Raw genomic sequence first — 13,146 nt, 5'->3', positions numbered from 1 at the left:
GGTAGCAACGTTAAGTAAAATGTATAAATAAAATGACATCTTTTAAATAGGGCCTATAAATCACCTTAAATATATATATAAAAAATAAAAATATATAAATATATGTTAAGTATTGACATACCTCTTAGAGAGCAGATCTTTGCAGACAGGATGGTTTGGTTATTTTGCAGATTCATTGCTCATATTTTCCCTTAATGTGAGTATTTTGCACCATGCTCAAGTTCCCCGTAATGTTTTGCGGTATAGTAAATTATGAAAATGTTCGCGTACTGTTTACAGCTTTAATGTTTGCCTGTTTTATTTACACTGGTGTTATTGTATTTGTTGTATCTTGTAGTTATTTATCATTTGGTAATTATTCAGAGTTCATCCTCAAATTCATTTGTTGTTTTTGGTTGTCACAATTATTGTGATTTCTTTGTCAAATAATGAGTGATACACGAGTTGTGTGTAGTGATATCAGATACAAAACTGTTCAAACTCCAAATCAAAGTGATTCACTGTGTCGAAGTGCTCGAAACACAGCACCCTGGTGACACCTGCTGGTAAAAAAAAAAAAAAAAAAAAAAAAAAAAAAAAAAAGTGTAAATGCAACCAGAACAAAGCCTAAACATGAATAATGATACTAGCATAGCGCAATAATTTTGTGGCCCAGCTCCGGTCCACACAACCAGTTTCACTCGGCTCACATGCAGCAGTTTGCCAACAAAGACTACACATGTTCCATAGCTTGACCAACCGATCAAAAGCTAATAACTAGCCCTGCACTGAACAAGAAGTTTTGATACATATTAAATTAATATATTATATAAAGATTTGTTATATTTTGTGTGTGATTTTTATTCTTGTGCTTCTCTGAGCAGTTTGCAACTTTGTATAACAGCACTTCTAATATTGCTGACTCCTTGTGATGTATCGCTTCTGTTGTATACCTCATTTGTAAATAAACAGATGAAAATGAACACCCCTTGGGGCTTTACAGTTGAAGTCAGAAGTGTACATACACCTTAGCCAAATACATTTAAACTCAGTTTTTCACAATTCCTGACATTTAATCGTAGAAAACATTCACTGTCTTAGGTCAGTTAGGATCACTACTTTATTTTAAGAATGTGAAATGTCAGAATAAAAGTAGAGAGAATGATTTATTTCAGCTTTTATTACTTTCATCACATTCCCAGTGGGTCAGAAGTTTACATACAATTTGTTAGCATTTAGTAGCATTGCCTTTAAATAGTTTAACTTGGGTCCAACATTTGGGAAGCCTTCCACAAGCTTCTCACAATAAGTTGCTGGAATTGTGGCCCATTTCTCCAGACAGAACTGGTATAACTGAGTCAGATTTGTAGGCCTCCTTGCTCGCACATGCTTTTTCAGTTCTGCCTACAAATCAGATTGAGGTCAGGGCTTTGTGATGGCCACTGCAATACCTTGACTTTGTTGTCCTTAAGCCATTTTGCCACAACTTTGGAGGTATGCTTGTGGTCACTGTCCATTTGGAAGATCCATTTGCGACCGAGCTTTAACTTCCTGGCTGATGTTTTGAGATGTTGCTTCATTACATCCACATCATTTTCCTTCCTCATCTATTTTGTGAAGTGCACCAGTCCCTCCTGCAGCAAAGCACACCCAAAACATGATGCTGCCACCCCCATACTTCACGGGTGGGATGGTGTTCTGCGGCTTGCAAGCCTCACCCTTTTTCCTCCAAACATAATGATGGTCATTATGGCCAAACAGTTCAAATTTTGTTTCACCAGACCAGAGGACATTTCTCCAAAAAGTAAGATCTTTGTCCCCATGTGCACTTGCAAACTGTAGTCTGGCTTTTTTATGGTGGCTATGGAGCAATGGCTTCTTGCTTTGCGGCCTTTCAGGTTATGTCGATATAGGACTTAGGTTTTATTATGGATGTAGATACTTGTCTGCCTGTTTCCTCCAGCATCTTCACAAGGTCCTTTGCTGTTGTTCTGGGATTAAGTTTGTTGGGCACATCGTTCAGGAGCGGGTTTGGTTTTTAGCAATAATTAATAATTATCAAAGATAATTTTTAATTATTAAAATCAATAGAACATTGATTAGAATCAACATTAGCTTTTTAATCCTTTAAATCAACAATCATCAAAGTGGACCAATTATCAAATTCAATAGAATATTAATTATTGTCAAAGATTATTATTTATTATTAAAATCAACAGCACATTGATTACAATTAACATTAGCTTATTAATCCTTTAAATCAACAATCATCAAAGTTGACCATCAATTATCAAATTCAATAGAATGTTAATTATTATCTAAGATAATTATTTATTATTAAAATCAATACAATATTGATTAGAATCAATATTAGCTCATTAATCCTTCAAATCAACAATCATCAAAGATAACTATCAATCTTCAAAATCGATAGAATATTAATAAGGATTAATATTGCTGGGGCACCACCCTGGAATCAGGGACTAATAACCAGACAGTATAACAGTCTCAGTATAGGATTGTTCTCTTAGGAAAGTCGATGTCTGGAGATCATTGACATTCAAAAGGAAAACAATGAAGGCTTGAATCCAAGCACTGACATCCCCTGCCAGCCCTTGACACAGGTGCATGCAGAACAATACCAAAACACTTCTCTTTAAAGTATAACAAAGTTTATTGATGCAGTAATATAAATTCATAATCAATACAATGCAGTCGATAAACGTCCGACTTCCAACTACAAACTAAACAGTAACATGATTAGATATGGTAACAAATAAGCCTATAATACAAGAGAGGAAGGTATGTGGGTGTGAAATGAGAGGGCACAAAATGGTGGACGTGGCTCTACGTCACAAGAGGTTTCCGGCCAGAGAATGTGGCCACGAATGTGGGCAGAGAGACTGGTTAATGGCGTCTGCCCGTTTAACGCGTGTCTCCGCTGGTACAATAACTTATGGACAAAGCTGGGCTTTATCGCCAAGTTATCTGCTCGCCAAATGCATGTGTGTGCAGTTAGTACAAGAGAGAGAGAACAGAGTGATGGCATCGAAGCTGGTTTTAGCGATCATGGGAGAGAAGGCAACCATTAGTTTTATCACTCAGAGACGCAGTGAATGGCTCGTAATCCGTCCGCCGTGGTCGTTGGTTCTTTAATGGATAAACTCAGTGTGCCGGTCTCACTCGCGATGGCGGAAATGCACAAACAGCCCAACGTGGTTGGACGACAACACAGCAAATCTCATTCGTGGTAACAGTGAGTTACATTAATACCTTGAGTATTGTTAGCAGCAATGAGTGGACTCGGCGGTACATAAACTGTACAAGCAATAGCCTCGATACACAAGAATAACACACTATAATCATCTAACTCTGCCCAGACATAAACCTCTTACTTCAGTCAGTTGAGGATGTAGGTAAAATATGTGATGTCTGTCGTTTGACTCTGACTCGGTTCCTCGAAGCTTGGGTGATGATGGGAGGCTGTTTCCTCGCTTTGTCGGTGGGCGGTACGGCGGCTGATTCTCGGCGGGTCGGTGGAGAAAACAGCAAAGTTGACTCAGTTCTTTCTTCACTTCTGCAGGCACATACTGTCGCTGGAAGCAAAGCGTAGAAAGAATTTCTGGGTTTTATACTCTCGATGACGTCATGGTTGAGGGACGCGTTCTGTCATGCGTTTCCAATAGGAGTTGAGAGTTCGATCCTTCAGAATTTCACACATAGGTGTAAAGTGAGCAAGGCTTGATGGGATCTGTAGTCTATTTTGGACTCCCTTTGTTTGGTTTGGCACCGTTGTTGTGGCTTTCAGGCTTTGAGTGTTCCTACAGGCCGCAGTCAGGCTTTATGACTGTATGTACGCCTGCCTTTGTCTCCTGTTTGAGTACATGAGGCCCAACCATTTGCACTTTTCGCACCAAACTACGTTCATCTCTAGGAGACAATATGCATCTCCTTCCTGAGCAGTATAATGGCTGCGTGGTCCCATAGTGTTTATACTTGCATACTATTGTTTGTACAGATGAACATGGTACTTTCAGGCATTTGGAAATTTCTCCCAAGGATGAACCAGACTTGTGGAGGTCCACAATTTTTTTTCCAAGGTCTTGGCTGATTTCTTTTGATTTTCCCATGAGTTTGAAGGTAGCCGGAAAGAGGTGGGCTGCAACTGCCTGTTCCACTGGAGGAAACTTTGAATAGCCTTTTTCCTCTGAGTGGTCCACCTAGTGAGGACGGCAGCCCCTCCGATCTGAGTGTGTGATGAGTAGGTGGACGCAAGGTCTTTGTGAGCTCCATAATGACCTCCAGAAAGAATGGTGCATTCCTCTAGACCGCAGTCTGTGACAACGGCCGGTTTACAAAACTCATCCAGGCGAGAATTTTCCTGTTGTTCTTGAAGTGAACACTCAAGACCGAGCTCCTCAACCACCCTAGCGAGAACGTGAAAAAGCTCCTTGTCAGTTGTGTGTGTATGCTCCTTACTCTTGATGGGGGAAGGGGTGGCAACATCTTCCGTGGACCACTTGCCTGAAGCTGCGAGGGACACTGTGTCATCCCCATCATCAGAGCTGCCAAACATCCCACAAAGCAATGCTTTTGTAGCCCAGCTCCGGTCCACACATTACATTCAGCAAAGAATGATGGCCCTTGGATGGCCCAGATCCAGTTTGCCAACAAGGACTACACGTGCCATAACTGACTCAACCGATCAAAATTTATAACCAGCCCTGCACTGGCCAGGAAGTTTTTATGCATATTATAGTTATGTAATATATAAAGCTTCATTTTTTTGTGTGTGTGATTTGTTCTTGTGCTTCTCTGAGCAGTTCGCAACTTTGTATTACAGCACTTCTCATACTACTGCCTCCTTAGGATGAATCACTTCTGTGTATTACTCATTTGTATGTCGCTTTGGATAAAACATTTTGCAAAATGAATAAATGTAAATAAACACCCCTTGGGGTTTATATAGCTCCATCTCTAGAGGTATACACTTTGTAGTATAATTAAATAAAGTAGGTACACTCTCTGAGTGATGATTGATCCTTAGTGATGACACCTGTGTTAACAAGCAGAGTCTACTGAAGGAAAGAAGGAGAGACAACAAGAACAGGAAAACAACACTGAGCTCAGAATTGCAAACCATACTATTACTATTTCTGCCATAGACAGATATGACAGAAGTAGTATGGGTAATATGCAATTTTACAAACCAGCAGACACCACAACAATTGAATCTGTCTTACAGCCACACAGCCTTAGATACATCAATTGCAAATACTGTAAAGTCCTTGGACAACAAATTAAATTTCTCAGTATCTCACGGGAGGATCTTCAAATGGGGGGGTGGTGGTTTGAACCTCTTTTCTCCCCAATTTGGCATGCCCAATTCCCAGTGCACTCTAGGTCCTCGTGGTGGTGTAGAGACTCACCTCAATCCGGGTGGCGGAGGACGAATCTCAGTTGCCTCCGCGCCTGAGACCGTCAATCCGTGCATCTTATCACGTGGCTTATTGAGCGCGTTACCGCGGAGACCTAGTGCATGTGGAGGCTCATGCTATTCTCTGCGGCATCCACGCACAACTCACCACGTGCCCCACCAAGAGCGAGAACCACATTATAGCGACAATGAGGAGGTTAATCCAATGTGACTCTACCCACCCTAGCAACCGGGCCAATTGGTTGCTTAGGAAGCCTCACTGGAGTCACTCAGCAGGCATGTTCTAATTATTTAAAAAAATTTGGTTGTTTTATTTTATGTGTTCAAAAGTTATGATTAAGAATTATATGAGGTTTAGCTCTATTTACTGTTGCTGATGACATTTTATTGAAATGTTTCATTTGAAGTCACCATTATGGTGATTAGTGTTCTCTTTGGTGAGACACTTGAACCTTGTTTTTCATTGTATCTATTCTCTTCCAGCCAATATTGGAATGAGTTCTTATACTATGGCAAACAAATGTAATGGGCATACGTGATATTGTAAAAAGAAAAGTGTGTTTTGTTTTAAAGAGAAGATTTTTTGTTTTGGACGAATCAATGGGGCGATGAGATTTGATCAGCTCCTGGAAGTAATCACTATACTAAAGGTCACTGGGTCATTTTAGTTATTGAAACCAGTAGCAATATATATACTTTGTAGGGTTGTGTCAATAGACGATGATCTCGGGGATCGACAATGATCAGAGTAATCGCCAATAGCTGGTGCCTTTGGCGATGTCAAGACGATAATTGGCTCGTTTTCCCATTAATGTATTAAATTATTATTATTATTATTATTATTATTAGGTTATTATTATTATCAAATTAATATTACAAATAATTTGCCCGTAGATACACAGACACGTGCTTGAAGAAACACAGTTTATTATATTAAGAACAGATGAGAGAAAATCCGCCTGCATGTTTAGACGGATACTTGCCTGACGGTAAATTGAAAGGTGGTTACTTATATATATATATATACAAACATCACCATTTTTTCTAATAACACTTATTAAGCATTAAGCACTGAAGATACAAGTTTGTTAAGTTTAAAAAGTGGAATTTTCCCCCATTCATCCATTATGCAGGTCTTCAGCTGCACAATTGTACGGGGTCTTTGCTGCCATATTGTGCGCTTCATAATGCACCACACATTCAATTGGAGATGGTCAGGACTGCAGGCAGGCCAATCTAGCACCTGGACTCTCTGCTTATGCTGCTTATTGTGGTTTGAAGTTGTCCTGCTGAAAATTCCGGGACGTCCCTGGAAAAGACAGTGCTGGATGGCAGTATATGTTGCTCCAAAATTTTTACATATCTGTCTGCATTCATGGTGTTCTCACAGATGTGCGAGTTACCCATGCCATGAGCACTGACACACCCCTGGCCCATACAGACACTGGCTTTTGGACCTGACACTAATAACAGCTTGGATGGCCCTTTTTCTCTTTGGCCCAGATAACACAATGGCTTTGTTTTTCAAAAAAAAATTGAAATGTGGACTCTTTGGACCAAAAAACACAGGTCCGCTGTTCTACTTTCCATCTAAGATGACACCCAGAGAAGTCAGCAGTGCTTCTGGAGAGTGTTAATATAGGGCTTCTGCTTTGCATAGTAAAGTCTTAACTTGCATCTGTGGATGCAGCGGTGAGTGGTGTTGACTAACAAAGGTTTACTAAAGTTATCCCAAGCCCATGTTCATGATATCCATTACAGATGAATGGCGTTTTTTTAAGACAGTGATGTCCAAGGGATCAGAGTTCACACACATTCAAGATGATTCAAGATGGCGGCTTAGAAAACGGTCATGTTTGTCAGACTCTGCATGCCACTGCATCCATTTTATTATCATTTTTAATGGAAGAGCCCATTATTTCTTGCGTTGATTGTTGCACACCTTGCTATGAGTCTAGACACCTATTTTTTTGAGACAGTCAATCAACATGCCTAACAGGAATACTAAAAATTCAAGCAAACCAGAGCCGGAGCCTGGCCGACAGGTTGAGGACAATGTTGCTGTTAGCTCAGATGTTAATGTTAACTTTCCAAATCCAGCCCTGCGCCAGGCTATTACAGAGATTACAGACAATATCTCAAAGGTGATCGATGAAAAGTTAGGTCCGCTGTCACAACTCTTGCACCAACAGAACAAAAAACTCAATGACCACAAGAAATGGATCACTGAAACAGAGAGCCGAAGTTGAGGATGCTGCTGCCCCGGTTGAGGGCAAGCTGGAGATGCCAGAGGAGGTTCGTGAGTTGACGGAGCATGTGGATGATTTGGAAAATAGAGGGAGAAGGAAGAACATACACTATATTGCCAAAAGTATTTGCTCATCTGCCTTTAGACGCATATGAACTTAAGTGACATCCCATTCTTAATCCATAGGGTTTAATATGACGTCAGCCCACCATTTGCAGCTATAACAGCTTCAACTCTTCTGGGAAGGCTTTCCACAAGGTTTAGCAGTGTGTTTATGGGAATTTTTGACCATTCTTCCAGAAGCGCATTTATGAGGTCAGACACTGATGTTGGACGAGAAGGCCTGGCTCGCAGTCTTCGCTCTAAATCATCCCAAAGGTGCTCTATCGGGTTGAGGTCAGGACTCTGTGCAGGCCAGTCAAGTTCTTCCACACCAAACTCGCTCATCCATGTCTTTTGGACCTTGCTTTGTGCACTGGTGCGCAGTCATGTTGGAACAGGAAGGGGCCATCCCCAAACTGTTCCCACAAAGTTGGGAGCATGGAATTGTCCAAAATCTCTTGGGTATGCTGAAGCATTCATAGTTCCTTTCATTGGAACTAAGGGGCCAAGCCCAGCTCCTGAAAAACAACCACACACCATAATACCCCCTCCACCAAACTTCACAGTTGGCACAATGCAGTCAGACAAGTACCGTTCTCCTGGCAACCGCCAAACCCAGACTCGTCTATCAGATTGCCAGATGGAGAAGCGTGATTCGTCACTCCAGAGAACGTGTCTCCACTGCTCTAGAGTCCAGTGGCAGCGTGCTTTACACCACTGCATCCGACGCTTTGCATTGCACTTGGTGATGTATGGTTTGGATGCAGCTGCTCGGCCATGGAAACCCATTCCATGAAGCTCTCTACGCACTGTTCTTGAGCTAATCTGAAGGCCACATGAACTTTGGAGGTCTGTAGCGATTGACTCTGCAGAAAGTTGGCGACCTCTGCGCACTATGCGCCTCAGCATCCGCTGACCCCGCTCTCTCATTTTACGTGGCCTACCACTTCGTGGCTGAGTTGCTGTCATTCCCAATCACTTCCACTTTGTTAAAATACCACTGACAGTTGACTGTGGAATATTTAGTAGTGAGGAAATTTCACGACTGGACTTGTTGCACAGGTGGCATCCTATCACAGTACCACGCTGGAATTCACTGAGCTCCTGAGAGCGGCCCATTCTTTCACAAATGTTTGTAGAAGCAATCTGCATGCCTATGTGCTTCATTTATACACCTGTGGCCATGGAAGTGATTGGAACACCTGAATTCAATTATTTGGATGGGTGAGCGAATACTTTTGGCAATATAGTGTATGTATTGTTGGGCTTTCTGAGAACGTAGAAGGTGATTGACCTGTGAAGTTTTTTTAATCCTGGCTGCTGAACTCTTTAAGTATCCAAACAAAATCAGGATGAATGAAGACTGAAAGAGCCCAACGCATTCCAGGCAGGTCTGTCAAGTCAGCACCTCAGTATCCACGGGCAGTTTTGGTGAGATTTCACAATTATTTGGATAAGGATCAGATCATTACTGCAGTGAGAGAGCAAGGAAATGGAGAGCAAACGTTGATGTTTGAGAACTTTTCTGCAGCCGTTCTGCGAAAGTGCAAGCAGTTTGATGAGGTCAAGAAACGTCTGAGGGCCATCGGTGCTACTTATGTGCAGATCTATCCTGCCTCGCTTAAAGTTACACACCGGGGAACCACCAGCGTGTTTCAGGATCCATCTGACGTGGACTACTTCTTGTTGTCACTGGAGGAAATATTTTGTTGTCATGTGTATTTTGTTGATTCATGTTTTTCATGTCTTTTATTTTGAAATTTCTAGTTCCTGTTTCATGTCATGTGGTTTCCTTGTCATGTGATTTCATGTTTCCCTCCATGTTCATGTGTCTTTTTTTCATTGGTTGATTGTCTAGTTATCTTGTTATCAGTTCTGTCTTTTCATTGGTTAACTTGTTTGTCTTTTTCTCCCATGTCATGTATTTAACCCTCATGTTTTCCATGGTCCATTGTCAGGTATTGTTTGTTGAATGTAACTTTGGTTGAGTTTTCAAGTCAAGTTAAAGTCAAGTACATGTATTTTGTTTATGTTTGTAGTTAGGGTCTTTGGATTTCACTTTTGTTAATAAATTTGCACTTGGGTTTTTTATTTCATCGTCATCGTCTTCATCATTGCCAGCGCCAGCAACAACGTTACACCAGCTGTCTGAGTGTGATTTTACCCTCACAATATCAAGCCAAATTTACTACTATACTAGTAGTTCAGCCCATGTGTATGTTTGTATACACTGTCAGATCCGGTAAGCTTGTCTGTGCTGCGGTTGTTGTTATTTTTTCCTTCTCCCCGGCACCTAATGTCTGCATGTCTGTCAGCATTACATGTTGACTGCCTTTCTTTTGTCGTTCAGGATCCCTTTTACACAGAGTTGCGTTACTTGGACTATACCAGTGTAATAACTGACTTAAGTCTTAGTGCAGTTTGCAGTTTTTTGTATTATAGTTATGTGTTTTGTGCTTTATTTGTATTTATTTTTTGCTTCTCAGCTCACTTTTGAAGTGCATAAATTGTGTTGTTTAAAGGGAGATATCTCTGATCAGGATTTGTACTCTTTCTTTTTTCACAAAAGAATGTCAGCTAGTACTCTTAAGATCTGTTCCTGTAACATTAATGGGATACACGCTTGTGAAGCAAAAGTCAGTCCTCACATTCCTTAAAAAGGAAAACATTGATATAGCCCTTTTACAAGACACTCATCAGGATGATAAAGAACACCTTAAGTTGCAACAGTTGGGCTTTGGTCATGTTTTTTTTCAAGGGCTATTTCAAGAGGAGTTAAGGGCTGGCTATTCTGTTTAGAAAATCTTTATCATTCCGGTTGCTAAATTGCATCAAAGATAAAAGTATGTCATTGTGAAAGGTTTGTTGTATGGGAAAGATATTTCTATTATGAATGTGTACTTACCCCCTGGTCATCAGTGTGATTTCCTAACATGTGCATTTGCCAAACTTTTGGTATGTAAGGCCAATCGTTCCCTTGTGGGTGGAGATTTTAATTGCCAGCTGAATTCACATATGGACAAATTTCCCTCAGGAACTATGGCTCCTTCATTCCAGGCTAAATATATTCATTCTTTATGTGAGGATCTGGATTATGTGGATGTGTGGCAGGCTCAGCATCCTGCTGAAAAAGAATTTCCTTTTTTTGTCCTAAACAACATTGCTGCTATACAAGAATAGATTATTTTTTTTGTCCCTAAAGGGTTGTTGCAGTCTGTAGATCGCAGTGCCATTGGCAATATTGTAATATCAGACCTCAGGAAATCTCAGGACCCTTTAAACCAGACAAGGTATTGGAGACTTAACCCTTTTATTTTTAAGGACAGCACATTTATTTCTTACTTTACGCTAGAGTTCCAATCATTTCTTGCTATTAATTCTCCTTCTAAGGATGATAAATCATTGTTATGGGAGACAATAAAGGCTTTCTCAAGGGGTCTTAAAATTTCCTATACGTCTAGTAAGAGGTGTAGACAGGCTGAACAGAAGGATATTCTGGAGGCAAAATTTAAACAGGCAGAAAGCGGAATATTTCCAGAATCCAAGCCCAGCTAGATTGAAAGAAATGACTGCTTTACGTTTTGCTTTAAATTCCCTGTTTATAAGATGCGCTGAGAGAAAAATTAGATTATATTTATAAGCCAGGGAAATATTTGGCTTACCTCACTAAGAGAAAAGCAAATTCTCAAATTATTTCCTCGATTAAAGATGATCAAGGGTGCCTTTCTTCTAATGCTACAACAATCAATAGCTCATTTGTAAAAAAAAAAAAAATTCAAAACTTTGTATAAATCTGAGACCCCATCTAGTTCAATAGATCTCATGGATGTTTTTTTTTCCTAGAATTGAGTTACCCTCCATAACTGATCATCAGAAGTCAGCCCTTAATGATCCTATTGCGTGGGAAGCAATATTAACAGATATTAAGGGACTGCAGGCTGGGAAATCTCCTGGTCCAGATGGACTGGGTAATTAAATGTTTTAAGGAATTTCAGGATATTTTAGTTGACCCGCTTTTGAATATGTTTAACCATTCATTAGATAATGGTATTCTTCCACCCTCCTTATGGGAAGCCAATATTTCTCTACTATTAAGAAAGGGGAAACAGCCAGAGGATTGTGCCTTTTATAGGCCAATATCTCTCTTGAACACTGATTTTAAGATCCTTTCCAAAATCCTCACAACAAGGCTTGAAGACTTATTACCCCAGCTCATGAAAGAAGATCAGACAGGCTTCATTAAGGGACATAGTTCCAGTAATAATATTAGCAGACTATTAAATATTATTCCGTTTTCTCATCAGCGCAGAGTGGATAGTCTTATCTCGATGGACGCAGAAAAAGAGTTCGACCGAGTTGAATGGTCATACATTTTTTATTCATTAACTTAATTCGGGCTGAGTGAAAAATATATTAGTTGGGTCAAGTTATTATATACCGATCCCCTTGCCACTGTGATAACTAACATTCCACGAGTTTTGGTGTTAACAGGGGGACAGGACAGGGTTGCCCACTCTCGCCCCTTTTGTTCACCTTAATAATAGAACCTCTGGCTGAGGCAATTAGGTCTAATGCAAGTATACATGGTTTGACTATAGCCAATAGGCAGCACAAAATCACTCTGTACGCTGATGACATCCTTATTTTTCTATCTAAAAAATCCACAGTTAATCTTATTGCTGTCATCACAGAATTTAGTGCTTTCTCTGGATATAGAATACATTTTAGCTAATCGGAAGCTATGCCTTTAGGTAGCCTAGAAACTGTCCCCTCAAATCCATTACCCTTCCCCTTCAGGTGGTCCCTGTCCAGCTTTATATACTTGGGAATATATATAACACCTAAATCGAACCAGATGTTTAAATCAAATTTTACTCCTCTACTTAATCATAACTTGACTTGGAAAGATGGAATACTCTCCCTATCTCTTAGCTGGGGCGTATTGCTCTTTTAAAAATGAATGTTCTCCCAAGATTGTTATATCCCAATATACTGTAGATGATCCCAATTCTCTTTTTTACAGAAAACGATTAAAGATTTAGACAGATGGTTCAATTCCTTTATATGGGCAAAGAAAAGACCTCGCCTCAGGATTAACATATTGCGTCTTCCAGATGACATGGGTGGTCTTGGACTTCCAGACATTAGAAAATACCAGCTTAGTTCCCACTTACGGTATATAACATGGATATCTGAAGATCCAGCTTTACTTTGGCTGGACATAGAATCCACTCAATCACAGGTCCCCCTTCAAAATGAGCTACTGTAAATACCTCCTTCCATAGGTTTTAGTAGGCACAAGATAAAGCTTTTTAGTATCTTAACATTCTGTGCTACAAAATGCATACTTTTACAGTGGATTTCAGATGGAGTCCCTTCT

The 13,146-nt window shown here is 40.3% G+C and overlaps 1 protein-coding gene across 1 annotated transcript in view; it reads right to left on the bottom strand.

The window, feature by feature from the left end:
- The window catches only part of LOC127442939 (gastrula zinc finger protein XlCGF17.1-like), a 144,091-nt gene that overhangs the window by 90,117 nt on the left and 40,828 nt on the right, over positions 1-13,146 (bottom strand). The gene's annotated exons all lie outside the window — the stretch shown is intronic.

This window comes from Myxocyprinus asiaticus, chromosome 6 (assembly GCF_019703515.2).
Source record: "Myxocyprinus asiaticus isolate MX2 ecotype Aquarium Trade chromosome 6, UBuf_Myxa_2, whole genome shotgun sequence".
In the NCBI taxonomy this organism is placed as follows: Eukaryota; Metazoa; Chordata; class Actinopteri; order Cypriniformes; family Catostomidae; genus Myxocyprinus; species Myxocyprinus asiaticus.
This window is presented reverse-complemented; position numbering and strand designations above follow the sequence as displayed.